Here is a 15219-nt window from a genome sequence, read left to right as displayed (position 1 = left end):
CTGAGCTGTCAGATATCGCCTAGGACATTGGGGAGTCCTTCCATATGGAACAGTAATGTCTATAAATATATTGCATTTACATTCTCTTCTATGAAATAGAAACTCGGTAGTCTTACAGGTACACAGAAATGGCAAAACTTGTTGATGTTATAACATAGAAATATTATCAATAGGAAACATTTAACATATCCCCATGCATGTTTAAATGTTATAATTAAAGTATAATGAAAAGAACACATTTTTGCATGTGTGTGCAGGTGCAGATAATGTGTGCGTGGTGCTGCGTGGTCACATGTATGTGGATGTATGTATACATATGTGTGTTTGTGGACAGATACAGGTGTGCATTTTGAGATTTTTTTATATCAAAAATATTCTTTTTTTATTATGTGTTTTAATTTTATACATCAGTTCCCCATCCTCCCCCTCTCACGCTCCCACCCCCACCTTCCCCCCAGCCCCTCCCCTCGATTCCCATGTCCTCCAGGACCAAGATTCTCCTGGGGATTCATTTAAACCTGGTAGATTCAGTACAGGCAGGTCCTGTCACCTCCTTCCAGGCTGAGCATGTGTCCCTGTGTAAGCCCAAGGTTCCAAACAGCCAGCTCATACACTAAGGACAGGTCCTGGTCCCACAGCCTGGGTGCCTCCCAAACAGGTCAAGCTATTCAATTGTCTCATTTATCCAGAGGGCCTGATCTACATGGGGGCTCCACAGACTTTGGTTCATAATTCATGTGCTTTCTTTCAATTGGCTATTTGTCCCTCTCCTTTTTGCAATCTTGGATTCAACAATTCATGCTCTTGCAAACCCTCCTCTTTCTTGATAGTTTGACACCTGGAGATACACCTGGGGCCTGGCTGAGGATCTCTGCATCCACTTCCATCAGTTATTGGATGAGAGTTCCAAGACGACTGTTAGGGTGTTTAGTCATCTGATCACCAGACTAGGTCAGATCAGGCTTTCTCTCGACCATTGCCAGCAGTCTACAGAAGGTAATATCATTGTGGATTTCTGGGGACCTCTCGAGCACTCTGCCTATTCCTGTTCTCATGTGGTCTTCATTTATTATGGTCTGTTATTCCTTGTTCTCCCTTTCTGTTCTTGATCCAGCTGGGATCTCCTGCTTCCCTATGCTCTCTTTCCCTCAAATCTTGCCCTTCATTACTTCCACTGTCCAGGTTGTTCATGTGTGTGTGTGTGTGTGTGTGTGTGTGTGTGTGTGTGTGTGTGTGTGTGTGTGTGTGTGTGTGTGAATATATTTACATAATAAAATAGGGATGGTCACTTATTGTAAGACATGTTCAAATACCACAACATTAAAATCTACAAAGATTCTATCTTTGACTGTTGGTGATTCAAAAGAAATTTAGGATAATATAATTTTCAGAGTAAATGACAATTATCATTATAACACAATACATACTCATTCAATATTTTGCTTTATCTGGAGACCTCTGAGCCACAGTCCACTTCAGGAGAAATCTGAGAAATGATAACAGAAGCCACTAGGTAAGAAGTGCTAAATGATTCATTCTTTGATATGCAGTTTTAGAAATCACATATTTTTTCTTGGAACAATGCTTGAGCCTGAATACAGTATTTGAGCAAGTGCTGCCTTTGTTGGATGTGTAGATAAAAATCAGATCTTCTCACACAATACTACATTATCATTGTCCCTGACAATATCTTCTTCATCTACAACTGTGGTTCTCAACCTGTGGGTCTTGATGCATTTAAGGGTCAATTGATCCTTTCACAGAGGTCCCCTCAGACCATCAAAAAATACAGATATCTTTATTATAATTCATAACAGTAACAAAATTACAGTTATGAAGTAGCAATAAAAATAATTCTGCGGGTGGAAGTCACCACAACATGAGCAACTATAATAAAGTGTTGTAGCATTATGAAGTTCAAAAATCATTAATCGATAGCAATTGCTAAAACCAAAAATCAAGCACATACAGGAGCATCATATTGTGTACCTTAGTTATTTTAAAGGCATCATCTTTTCTTGGTGCTAAGTTGGAAATAAGTATATAATTCAGTTTCTAGGGATTCCTTATATTGGGTGTTACCAAATGTAAGACAACATGAACGACAGATACAATTTTAAGTAGGCAACAGATAAAATTTTAGAATGATCTACATGAATAAGAAAGAGATGAAGATTTTAATAATCTATTCTATTTTACCTACTCTTTACATGTCAACATTTAATGCACTATTAATGTAAAATTGTTAATAAATTTTACATTTATCTAATTATGTTGTTTCAACCCAGTGTTGTAAATGCATAGCACATTTCAATTTCATTTGCCACATTTCAAGTGCAGGGTAGTCACCTGTGACAGATGGATGGCTGCAGGACTAAACAGGTCGATATCTATTGGATGCTTGCATAAGTGTTCAAGGAGATCAATAAGAACTAGCACCTGCCCTCTATACTAGGGTCCCCTCCATATCTCTCACTTTACCCTGTCTCGTCAGAATGCAGATACTGAAATGAGTTATCTAGCAAATTTTATTTAATCCTTCCAATACGAATCATAGCATTCACTTGAGATTATCTTTTCTAATTTTCCCCCTAATATATGAAGTGTCTCAAGGAACAACATGTACTAAAATCAAACTAATAATAACAGAATAATTAAAAGAATTTCCCTAGAGTAAATATAACTGTTTATCTAGTTGCTACATCTAGATATATTCACCAAATTCCCTAGAAATCATTATGGCATTTCCTACAAGTGCATAATAACTATCCTAACTTAAAAGTGTATACTAAGTTATTTTTCTGTTTTTCAGATGGGTGCTGTAGTAATATAGTTCTTTTCTGACTTTCTAATTCACAATGCTCTGTTTTTGCTTAGATTTTTTACTTTTGAGAATGTATCTGTATTTGCCTAAATAATGAAACATTGTGTAGAAGGTAAAGATTAATTTTGTGGGCCCAAAGAATAAACTTACTTATTGTTGGCAAGTAGATATTGCATGGAGCTGGCTAGTCATTCATGGCTCAATTAGGTTCTTGCTCCTTGAACTTAGAACCATTCCCATGAAATAAGCAATATGATGGAAACATACATATTCATTAATTTGTAAAGTAATCCAAAAGAACCATGAAAATGCATAAAAATAAGCATTCCCTGTCTTATTCTGGCTGATACAAATGATTTCTGACTGTAGAGGGAAGTTTTTCTGTGTCCTGTCTGGCCCATTGTCAGGACAGATCTCATACCCACAGTTCTACAGCCTTTATAAAATAACCACAAAGAGGCTTAGTATTATTTATAGCTGTTCAGCCTTAGCTCAGGCTTATTATGACTAGCTCTTACACTAAGATTAACCCATAAATCTTATCTATGTTTAGCCTTGTGGCTTGGTACCTTTTCTCAGTTCTGCCTTTTCATCTTGCTTCCTCTGTGTCTGGCAGGTGACTCCTGAATCAGCCTTCCTCTTCCCAGAATTCTCCTCATCTGCTTGTCCTGCCTATACTTCCTACCTGGCTACTGGCCATTCAGCACTTTATCAACCAAATCAGAGCAACATGTATTCACAGCATACAGAATGGCATCCCATAGTATCTGGTAACCAGTGCTAGGCTTATATTTGCTTTGTCTCCCTGTCCTCTAGATAAGATACCCACTCATAGAATTATTTTCATATTCTGACCACACTTACATTCATGCAAAGGCTTCAAAGACTTAATATTTTCATAAATTACCTTTCCAGTGACAGCAATTCCTACCTCCCCATCTTATCCCTGTGCACTTTATCCTTTATTGCAACAAGTATACCAAAAACAAAACAATGCACATTAATTCAGCCATGATTCAGAGGAAGGCAGTGACAATTTCACTATTTATAATTTATTAATTCATGAATATGCATTCTACTGATTTGGCCATTTATTTTAGTCTGATATTTGCAGCAATTGAAAACATTACTTTCATATTTTCAAGTACTTTAAATTTTGTAACCTTCTATCTTGTACTAAAGCAGTTAAGGAATAAATTATGAATATCATTTATTTCCCTAAGTATAATTTAGGAATCTAGAGGGTGTAGGAAAAAAAATTTTCTGGTGCTTGATCAGTAGTAGTACCATTAGCGACCATGAATGAGAGCCTAGGTTCTTTCACAAATAATAAATAACAGAAACAATTATGACTTTTTAAATTTTACATTTGTATATATGTAACTTTTTTCATTCATTGTTCAAATGTGTATTAAATACTTTCTCATTGATGGCTTTCATATAGTCAGTATTTTATAAATAAACAGAAGAAATGCTGGACAAATAAATTCTTAGATTAATAATGAGCTACTAAGTGTCTTTATTTATCTTTCTTTGTTTAATTCTTCCACATACCAGTGACACATGACAAGTGACACATGACACATGACAAGGAAAAAGACACGTTTCTTGGTGAAAAAAATTGTCATATGTCATACTCAAACCCTTGAACTTAACATAATTAAATCATGCTCCTAAACAATGTTGCTAAATTAATCTCATTTGGATATTCTATTTCAAAAGGGCTTTTATGAACTTATTTACATCTCCCTTTTGAATTGTATCATGTGCTGGGTGACTGTCATTTACTCCAAAATTACAGTTTCTGTATTCTTTGTTGTTTAGTAGTGTGAGGAGATCTGTACCTAGACTTGGCACAAATGGATTATGTGATGGGAATCCTGGGGAACATTTGTGGTGCTTGTGCTACGGCAACTCTTGTTCTCAGCTTTCGTTTGCTGATTCCAACACTGGCCCTGACAGGAGCAGAGACAGCCAGTGATTTAAGTGTGAAGGATAGGGCTGCTGTGATAGCAGCGGTGTCTGTGATAAATGACAGCAGAGCCAGCAAGAAGGAAGGGAGATGTGAATTAGGAGAGGACGGATGGAAAGGGACAGATTTAAAGCCTTTCCCCCAAACAACAGCCAGTTTACACTGGGAGGTAAAAGTATACTATTTTAATTTCAAGAGGTTTTATGGAATGTCACACTAAATTTGTTTGATTCATAGTTTAAATATAAATCACTATCTACTTAACAATCTCACAAGCCTGGGAGGAACTTCTGTTTACACCATTTTCTTGCTCTTATTCAAAGTTTCAATTTTTATAAAGTAATGTTCCTGATATTTTTAGTAAAATATGAAGTAGGATATAAAACATCCTCATCAATGTTACCTTTATTTCTTGTGTAAATAATATTTTTTACCATATTCTGTGATCATTTATAAGAATATGAATGATTGATAAACAAGTTATGAGTTTTCTGGAATTTTATTATGTAGACAAGCATTCATATAATTATCTTTTGTGTAATTTCTATAATGATGGATGCTACAGGAAACAAAATGATCCATAGTTTCATAGTGTGTAATTTTGTACAACTGTAGTTGCAAAAACTTAAATGTGCACTGGACATTTATTCCATACTCATTTTCCAGAGGCCCAAGATTTACTGTGGAATAAGGAGGAGAAAAAACATAGGAGTTGGAAAAGCAAAGAATTCAGGAAACAATGTCTTCAGTCCAGAGCATAGAAGATGTATATGGAAACACATAGTGGTTTTGACATTATACAAAAGATCAAACTTGAGCAAATCCAGCGTGAAGAGGAGAGAGAGGTGTGAAGTTCCACCCCTAGTTGGGAGGCTATTGGCCATTTGTAGCTGGTCTTTCAGTGTTCGTCAAGAGTATATCCCCTGATAGATTGGCTATGTTGCAGTGGACGGCCATACAACCAAGGATATTTGATCACTATAAATTGGTCTTGATAGAAAAAAGACAAAAGACATAAAGTTAGGCATGAAGAGAAGTAATTTTAAAAAGTTGGAGAAGGGAGGATGAATGTGTTCAAAACATGTGATACAGAACTATCAAAAATCTAATTATTACCAAAAAGCTATGAATATAGAATGGAGACATATTGTAAGACTGGTTCATGAGGGATGGGGCAGGATAGAATAGTGAAGAGTGGATCTAGTGTAATACAATAGATAATGTGTGAAGAGCCAAAAACTAAACATTAAGTATATCTTTAAATATAAAAATAATCTGAAATTTGAGTGAAGAGAATGGTTGGTGAAGAAGCATGAAATAATTTATGACCTTATTAAAGTAATTATGAAAAGAAACAAGTTTAATATTAAATACACTTATTAAGTATGCTTAAATTGAACATATGCATTATCCCAGCGTCTGGAAGTTTAATAATGAAGTTTTTCAAGTTTTATTCTAAGCTGTTTTAGAGTGAGCGCACCTCCAACTACGTCTACAGAAAAGGCAGCAGGTATCTTTAAGGATGTGTATTGAATGAGGTGCTTAAATTCTGTAAAAAGGAATTGATTCCATGAAAGGTATGATTTTTATATAATTTCTCTGATTTGGTGAAGAAGGAGAAATAAATTTGCATGTTTTTAAGCTGCAACTGAGACACCACCTATTTGTATATCTTCATAAGAACCAAATACATGTTGGCAAGAAGTAAATTCTGGAGTCAAAATTATCCCTATGATACATCAGGCGTGCAACATTATTTGGAGTGATGTCTAAAAGACTGAATCACTGGATATTACCAACCCAGAGGGAGCAGTTTCTGCAGAACATAATTTTAGCTTGAACAACAGCAATGACACCAAATCTGATGATCAGACTAGACCGGTGGGAATGGCAACAAGCAGCTGCGGGAAATATATGTCTGCAGAGCTCTGTGGACAGTCACTTAGAAGGAGACAATGATGTAGGAAACTGGATAAATAACCAATGAAAGAGAAAAAAAAAAAGAATTGTCACTTTATTGTTGCAGATATCTTTAAAGTGTATTTTCTCCAGATTAATTAATACTGTATATACACTTATTCTGAGGATTCCCAGGAACAATTTTAGAGAAAATCTTGAAAGACAAAGGCATGGAAATAACACATTAGCCAAAGAGGGCGGATCCAGAGAAACACTACATTTATTGTCACACACACTGTTCCTTTCCTCCAATAACTTAGACCTTGAAGCCAAGAGAAAGGGAAGAACTTGTAAGGTCAGGACACAAAACGTTTTATTATATGGGCCAGAAATAAGATTCCTTAGTATTTCCAAGTAGAGAATAAGCTAGATAGGAAAACTACTCAAGAACTGTATGTACTACATTGCTATGAATTCTGACCTGGACTCTGGTTTATAATGCATACACTTATTTGAGTTGCTTGAATGAGGAATTCATGTTCCATAATCTTGGGCATTTAATCACTTGATCTCTAGTGGGTTGGATTACTTAGCAAGGTTTATGATGTATTCATTGTGATAAGAAGATGGTTTTTGGAGGGTGTCTTTGCAAGTTTTTAAGGTTTGTGCCCTTTTCAGTTACTTATTCTACTTCAGATTTGCAATTGTGCTTGAGAATCCCCAACAGCCTCTTCTTGCCATCTTGCCTGCCCTTACTGCTAAGCCACCCCACCATGATAGACTCAATCCTCTGGAACTGCAAGTCCACATAAACTTCCATGTATGTTATATTTTGTCATATTTTATTTTTTGGAGCTGAGGACTGAACCCAGGGCCTTGTACTTTCTGGGCAAGCACTCTACCACTGAGCTAAATCCCCAACCCTTTGTCATAATATTTTATCACAGAAACTTTAAAAAGTAACTGACAAAAGAGATTGTGCTTGCAAATATTGGTATGGATAGTAAGCCTCTTTAGTTCAAGTTGCAGTGTGTTTAAAATAACATGAAAATGCTTTGCACAAGCCAGTGTGGTTCATTGATTTACCATAGTCTTGTCTCTGAAGCAGGCAACAGATCATGATGAGAACACATGTCTTCTTGTGTCAATAGAGTACTTAGAAATTAGTAAAATACAGAACTAGCTACAGGTTTTCAAGACTACTATTTAATATTAGGCAAAACTGTTAACCCATTGAGACCTCATTTTCTCTCTCTCTCTTTTGTGGGATTTTTGTTGTTTTGTTTTGTTTTGTTTTGTTTTGTTTTCAAGACAGGGTTTCTCTGTGTAGCTTTGTGCCTTTCCTGAACTCACTTGGTAGCCTAGGCTGGCCTCGAACTCACAAAGATCCGCCAGCCTCTGACTCCCTAGTGCTGGGATTAAAGTTGTGTGCCACCACCACCCAGGTCTCATTTTCTCTTTTAAAACTAGTGTAAATAGTAAATGATTTCCATAACTTTAATGTTATTGCTGGGGTTTTATATATACAATATTTGTAAATCATTTAGAAAAATGTTTATTCATATTAAATATTCACTAAATAATAACTCTGCTGATGTGCACTCTGGGTTATTTGTTTGATACATATTCCTTCCTAATGACAGAGAAAATTTAATGTATTTATCACATAGTGTCCTTTATAATTGCAATATTTTATTAAGCAATATTTATATTATTATAAGCATAAGGAGCATAATACAAAAACAAATATGCTTTAAAAACATTTAACCATGACCATGAACTTCAATATGTCTAATGATATTCTAAGTTAGGGATTTAGCTCAGTGGTAGGGTGCTTGCCTAGTACGTGCAAGACCTTGGATTCAGTCCTCAGAAATGAAGAAAAATGCAAGAAAGCAAATGCTCCAAGTGAGATTTTTCTTGGAAATTATAAAATATCTATCTTTTAATAGTTGAGGTATTTAATAGCATAAAATAAGCAGAAATAAGAAAAAACTGGATCAAACCCCTATATCAAAATCAAAAGAAACATATTTTGGAAATAAAAGTTCATGATTCCATGATTTTTGTCTAAGCAGTCACTTGAGAATTTTGACTTTCTAAAAGATTACTGACAAATACAATCAGAATATACATAAACCATCCAAATAAATTAAAATCTGAACATGTTTAACATCTATACACACACACACACACACACACACACACACACACACACACACTGAACCAATTTGCAAGTATTAGACTTTATTTTTCCTAAACCAAATACATTTTTTTCTTAAAAGTTGACAGAATAGAATGTAGGCTAAATTGAGGTTATCAATAAAAATAGCTGATGATTCTTTGTTGTTTAAAGTTTACTATATAATCATTGATTATTTCAATTCATGATCACTTTAGAAACATATGATCATTCTATTTTGCAAGGTGTCTTAATAAAAAAAAAGATATTTGGACACAGAGGAAACACCCATAGAAGACCTTATAAGGACACCAAATGAAGATGTTCATCTATCTGCAAGCCTAACATATGACTTATAAGAAACCAAGTCTGAGGACTCTTTGATCTTAAACTCCTTACCTCCAGAACTATGAGAATCTTACTATTTTATTAAGAAATCCACCCAAATTAATAAAAATATACTAATCTTTAAATCATGTAAGAACAAGAATAATGAGATTTTTGCAAATTTCTGAATTTCTAAGCAAATAGATATAAGAAGCTAGCTGGAGCAACTATTTTAATGTCTGTCAAAATAGACATTAAATCAACCAATCAGATGAGGGAAGAACACTACACACTCAATCAAAAGAAAAATCCTCAAGGAGGACATTGAAATTCTTAATATCAATAAACCAAATAAAAGGGCACCCATGTTGATAAAAGAAGCACTACTACAGCTTAAAACACATATTGAACCTTGCAAAATGATAGTGAGTAAGATCATACAATGGCCAATCCAGAGGTCATTCAGACAACAACTAAACAGAAAAATGCTGAAGCTGAACCAAAAAATAATAACATAAATGTATAAAACATTTAGCTCAAATACACAAGAGAATATGCTCTTTTTTGTAGCTCATGGAATTTTCTATAAAAGTGACCACATACTTAGACATAAAACAAATTTCAACAGATAAAAGAAATGTGAAGTAGTATTCTGCATTTTATTTTACCACCATGAAAGCTGGGCATCAACAACGGAACAACAAAAACCTTACAGATTCATAGACACCGAATAAATTACTACTGAATGAAAAATGAGCCAAGACAGAAATTACAAGAGAAATTAAAATCTTTTTAGAACTGGATAAAAATGAACACACAATATATCCAAACTTAGAGGACACAAGGCAATTCTAAGAAGCAAGTTCATAGCTCTAACTACCATCAAATAGTAAAAATAAAATAAAATAAAATAAAAAAAATAAAAAAAAATAAAAAAATGGGGAGATCTCATGTTAGAAATGTAATGGTACACATGAAAGGGCCAGCAGAAATGACATCCAAAAGAAATAAATAACAGCTAGCTGGGTGGTTATGGTGCATTCCTTTAATCCCAGCACTCAGGAGGCAGAGGCAGGCAGATCTCTGTGAGTTCAAGGCCAGCCTGGGCTCCCAAGTGAGTTCCAGGAAAGGCACCAAAACTACACAGAGAAACCCTGTCCTGAAAAACAACAACAACAACAAAAAACAAGCAAACAAAAAAAAAACCCAAGAAATAATTAAACCCTGGTTTAAAACAAATAATATAAAATCAAAGAAAAAAACAAAATACAAAAATTAATCAGGGAAACAATGTATTGGATCTTTGTGAAAATCATTAGAATTGAAAAAACTTTACACAGATAAGTAGAGAAAGTAGATCCAAATCCATAGAATTAGGGATGAAAAGAGAGACACAACAACAGATCCTGAGGAAATTCAGAGAATCATAAGAACATATTTTAAAGTTCTATATTCTACTAAACTGGAAAAACTAAAGGAAACCTATAACTTTCTTAATATATACTACATACCAAAGTTAAATCAAAAGCAGATGAGCAATTAAAAGACCTATAATCCCCACTGAAATAGAAGCAGTAGTTAAAAGACTCATAAAGAAAAACAACACAGGGACAGATAGTTTTAGAGCTGAGTTGTGTCACACTTTCAAAGAATTGTCGCTATACTCCTCACGATTTTTGCCAAAATAAAGATACTACACTGCCCAACTGTTATGAGTCTCACTTACACTGATATCTGAATCACATAAAGAAACAACATATAAAAAGAATTAGACCAATTTTGGTCATAGATGCAAATATTTTCAATAAAATACTTGCAAACTAAATCCAAGAACATATGTAAAAGATCATTCATCATGATCAAGTAGGCTTCATCTGAGAGATGCAGGAATAGTTCAAGATTTGTAAATTGATAAATGGAACCCACCATTTAAACGGACTAAACGAAAATCCTATACCTAATTCAGTGCAGAAACTGCCTTTAAGAAAATCAAGTACCACCTCATGAGACTAAGCATAGAAAAAAAATGCCTCAAAATAATAAAGATTTTTTACAGACAGCCCAAAATGTTTGGAAAAATTATTTGTATCTAAGTGTTCTCATTAAACATTTTCATTTCAATAAAATACTTGCAAGTATTTTATTGAAAATATTTGCATCTAAGTGTTTTCATTAAAATTGGGCAAGACAAGATTGTCCAATCTCTCCATACATCTTTAACATAGTCATGGAAGTCTTAGCTAGAGCAATAAGACAACTGAAGAAGGTAAAAGTAATCCAAATAGGAAGAAAAAAGTCAGCATAAACTTTGTAAGAGGCAATGTGATAGTACATATGAATGATCCTAAAATTTCCACTGGGAAATACCTGCAGCAGATAAACATTTTCAAAAAAGTAGCCATCCTATATAGAAATAAATGGACAGAAAAAAAGAACAGAGAAACAACACCTTTCACAATAGTCTCAAAAACCATTGCCTTGGGTTGTCTAGTCAAGCAAGTGAAAGACATATAAGATAAAACTTTAAGATATTGAAGAAAGAAATTGAAGAATATATAAATAGAAGAAAATATTTTTATTCTCATTGATAAGTAGAATTAATATTAATATTGTAAAAAAAGATCTTCCTACCAAAATCAATCTATAGATTAAATGTAACCCCCATCAAAATTTCAACAAAATTCTTCACAAGCTTGAAGAGACAGTTTTCAGCTTTATATGGAAATATAAAAATCTAGCCTAGCTAAAAAAAAAATTAAATAAATAATAAAATAATTTCTGAAGTCATTAGCATCTCCTATCACAAATTGCACTACTCAGCAATACTATAAAAATGCTGTAGCCTTGTCACAAAAAGTGGTGTGTTCATAAATTCAATGGACTAAAAAAACCCAGACATAAGTACACACACCTTTGGACACCTGATTGTTTATAAAGAAATAAGAATTACAGCCTTTAAAAAAGCATTTTCAACAAATGTTTCTAGTCAAACTGGATGGTTACATGTTAAAGAATGCAAAGAGATTCACACTTATCACCCCGAACAAAAATATATTACCAATGGATCAAAGAACCCCAAATATGGGTAAATCCACTGAAGCTGATTGAAGAGAAAGTAGGGATTACCCTTAAAAGCATTGGCACAGGAAAATACTTCTGAACAGATGACCTACAGCATAAGCATGGAGGAGAACAGTTATTTAGGGAACCTCATAATCCTAAAAATGTTCTGTAAGACAAAGGACACAGTCATTCAACAAAGTGGTGAGACACAGAAAGGGAAAAGAATGTTTTAAACAACTATTTCATTTGATTGAGGGCTTATATCTAAAGAATAGAAAAAAAAAACTAAAAAATTTAAAACTGGACATTTAGAAAACAAAAATCCCAATTAAAAAGTGGGATACAGATCTAAACAGAATTATCAGAGAAAGGAACACAAAAGAGTGAGAAGCACTTAAAGAAATAGTCATCATCCTTAGTCATCAATGAAATGCATTGTCAGAGACACTGCCAACTCTTCCTTTTCCAAGGAGCCACCATAATGACAGAAGGAGAGCAGACTGGGTGATGGTGGCACATGCCTTTAATCCCAGCACTTGGGAGTCAGAGACAGGCAGATCTCTGTGAGTTTGAGGCCAGCCAGGTCTACAGAGTGAGATCCAGGAAAGGTGCAAAGCTACACAGAGAAACCCTGTCTCAAACAACAACAACAAAAAGTAGAGCAGAAGAAGAAGTGAAGAAGAAGACCTTCCACAAATTCACCTTCGGCTATAAGAAGTTGTATGATGATAGAGAGAGGTGGCACCTGAACCGTGGCCTTTGGCAGCAGCAGCACTTACTTTTCAAGTTTCTGAGAAAGGCCAAGAAGGAGGTGCCACCCATGGAGAAACCTGAGGTGGTGACAATCCTCCTGAGGGACATAGTTATCCTTCCTGAGATGGTAGGTAGCATGGTAGGCATGTACAATGGCAAGACCTTCATTCAGGTGGAAATCAAACTGAGATGATCTGTTACTACCAGGGCAAGTTCCCAGTCATCTATAAGCTCAGTGAAGTATGACCAGTCTGATATTGGAGCCATGAACTCATCCCACTTTTTCCCCTTCAAGTAGCTATGGACAAGAAGACTCATGTCTAAAAAAAAAAAATAAATAAAAAAATCTATTTGAAATTTTATCTTACACAAGTAACAGTGGTCAAGATAAATAAAACAAATGGCAGTTCATGCTGAAAAGGATGTTGATTACAGAGAATCCTCACTCAATTCTGGTGTGAAAAGTGGTATAGTCATTATGGACATCAGTGTGGCAGTTTCCTTAAGAAGGTGGGAACCTACTTCTAAGTCTAAATATAGCACTCTAGATACATATGCATGGAATGCTTCATCCTACCAGAGAGACTCTTGCTTTATCATGTCCATTGCTGCTCTAGTCATAATGGCCAAAAATTAGAAACAGCCTAGTTGTTCTTCAACAAATGAGTGAATAAAGAAAATGTGATACATTTACACATTGAATATGATTCCATAAGATTTACAGGTAGTAACATGGAGCTGGAAAAAAAAATCATTCTAAGTGAGGAGACCAGAGCAGAAAGACAATTATGGTATTTATTTAATTATATGTGAATTTACATGTAAATTGTTTGAGAAGCAAGCTACAATTTGTGTATAAAACCACATAGGTCAGGGAGAGTAAGGTAATGGAGGACATGGATCTACCTAGAAAGGGTAAGTAGAATAGATAATGTGGATGAACAAGGGAGTGCAGAAATGGGTGTATTAAACAGGAAGGTAGAAGGGAGAATTGGATGAAGGAAGGAATATGGGTAGGGACATCTAAAACCAAAGAGCTCTTAGAGGTCATATTAAAATATTATAGTAGTAGAAGCTTCCTGAAATATATATACATATGAAATTACCAAATAATAGAGGAGACACAGGCCCAACTGGACATATCTCATCACCAAATAAAGTTTCTTGTACCATAAATGGTAAGGTGGCTTGAATAGTTATGCTCCCATAGACTTATGTGTTTGAATGTTTGGCTCATAGAGTGTAGCACTATTAGGAGTAGTGGCCTTGTTGGAATAAGTATGGCACTAATGGAGGAAGTATGTCACTCTGGAGGCAGGATTTGATGTCTTATATGTTCAAGCTATGCCCAGTATGGGACACAGGTCTCTTCTGGTATCAAGCTTAGAGTCAGCATAGGTCGGTGCTAGATGGGGTCATATCTCTGAGATGAATAGTAGACACAAACATCTACCCATACCCCATTGACATCTCCAATTGACTATGTTCACAAATGAAAAAGTTTGTTCTCTTCAATGGAGTCTCCCTGGTGATACAAACCAATCTTAAGGGAAAATCCCATTCTCAGCAGTAGGTATTGAATACGAAACATGATCAATGATGTCTCAGGAGGTTCCTTGTCTCATAATAATGAAATGGGGCATTTTAAAACTTTTAGTTCATTGCACTTACATTATGCCTTTAGGTTTCTGTCTGAGGGGTTCCTTTGTGTGCAAAGATCTGTGTCTCTGCATGTGTATGTGATTTTATACTGTTTGTGGACCATTTCCTTATGTTTGTTTTTTAAATATCATTCTAAATTGATTTTATTTTAGCATATTTTATTTTGTTCATTAGATTCTAGATTTTTTTTCATGAGAAACAGAAAGTGTAGTATTTGCTGGGATGGGATGATCTCAGATTCATATCAGACAATGCTGTGAGCACAAAAACTCTATATAACTAGAGAGACTTTTGGCATAAAGAAGAATTTACCCACATTAAATTATATATATACATTTAAATAGAGTGCACATAGGTATATACAAAAGCATTATTGAGATCTTCATATTTTGGAAACCATTTCTAAGACTGAAAGCTCAAGTTATACTTCCTAAAATCTCAAATAATAAACAACACTAGCACACAATCATCTGTGAGTTAGTCTACTGAGATCCAGGTTTCCACTCATTCTACCAAACCATTATGGATGTTCAAATG

General features: G+C 34.7%; 1 pseudogene; it reads left to right on the top strand.

The window, feature by feature from the left end:
• Positions 1-4683: 4683 nt before the first annotated feature.
• Positions 4684-13318, top strand: LOC118591891 (annotated as a pseudogene).
• Positions 13319-15219: the final 1901 nt, after the last annotated feature.

The sequence above is a fragment of the Onychomys torridus genome, chromosome 10 (assembly GCF_903995425.1).
Source record: "Onychomys torridus chromosome 10, mOncTor1.1, whole genome shotgun sequence".
NCBI classification, from domain to species: Eukaryota; Metazoa; Chordata; class Mammalia; order Rodentia; family Cricetidae; genus Onychomys; species Onychomys torridus.
Note: the sequence above shows the minus strand (reverse complement) of the source record. Positions and strands in the feature narration are given on the sequence as shown.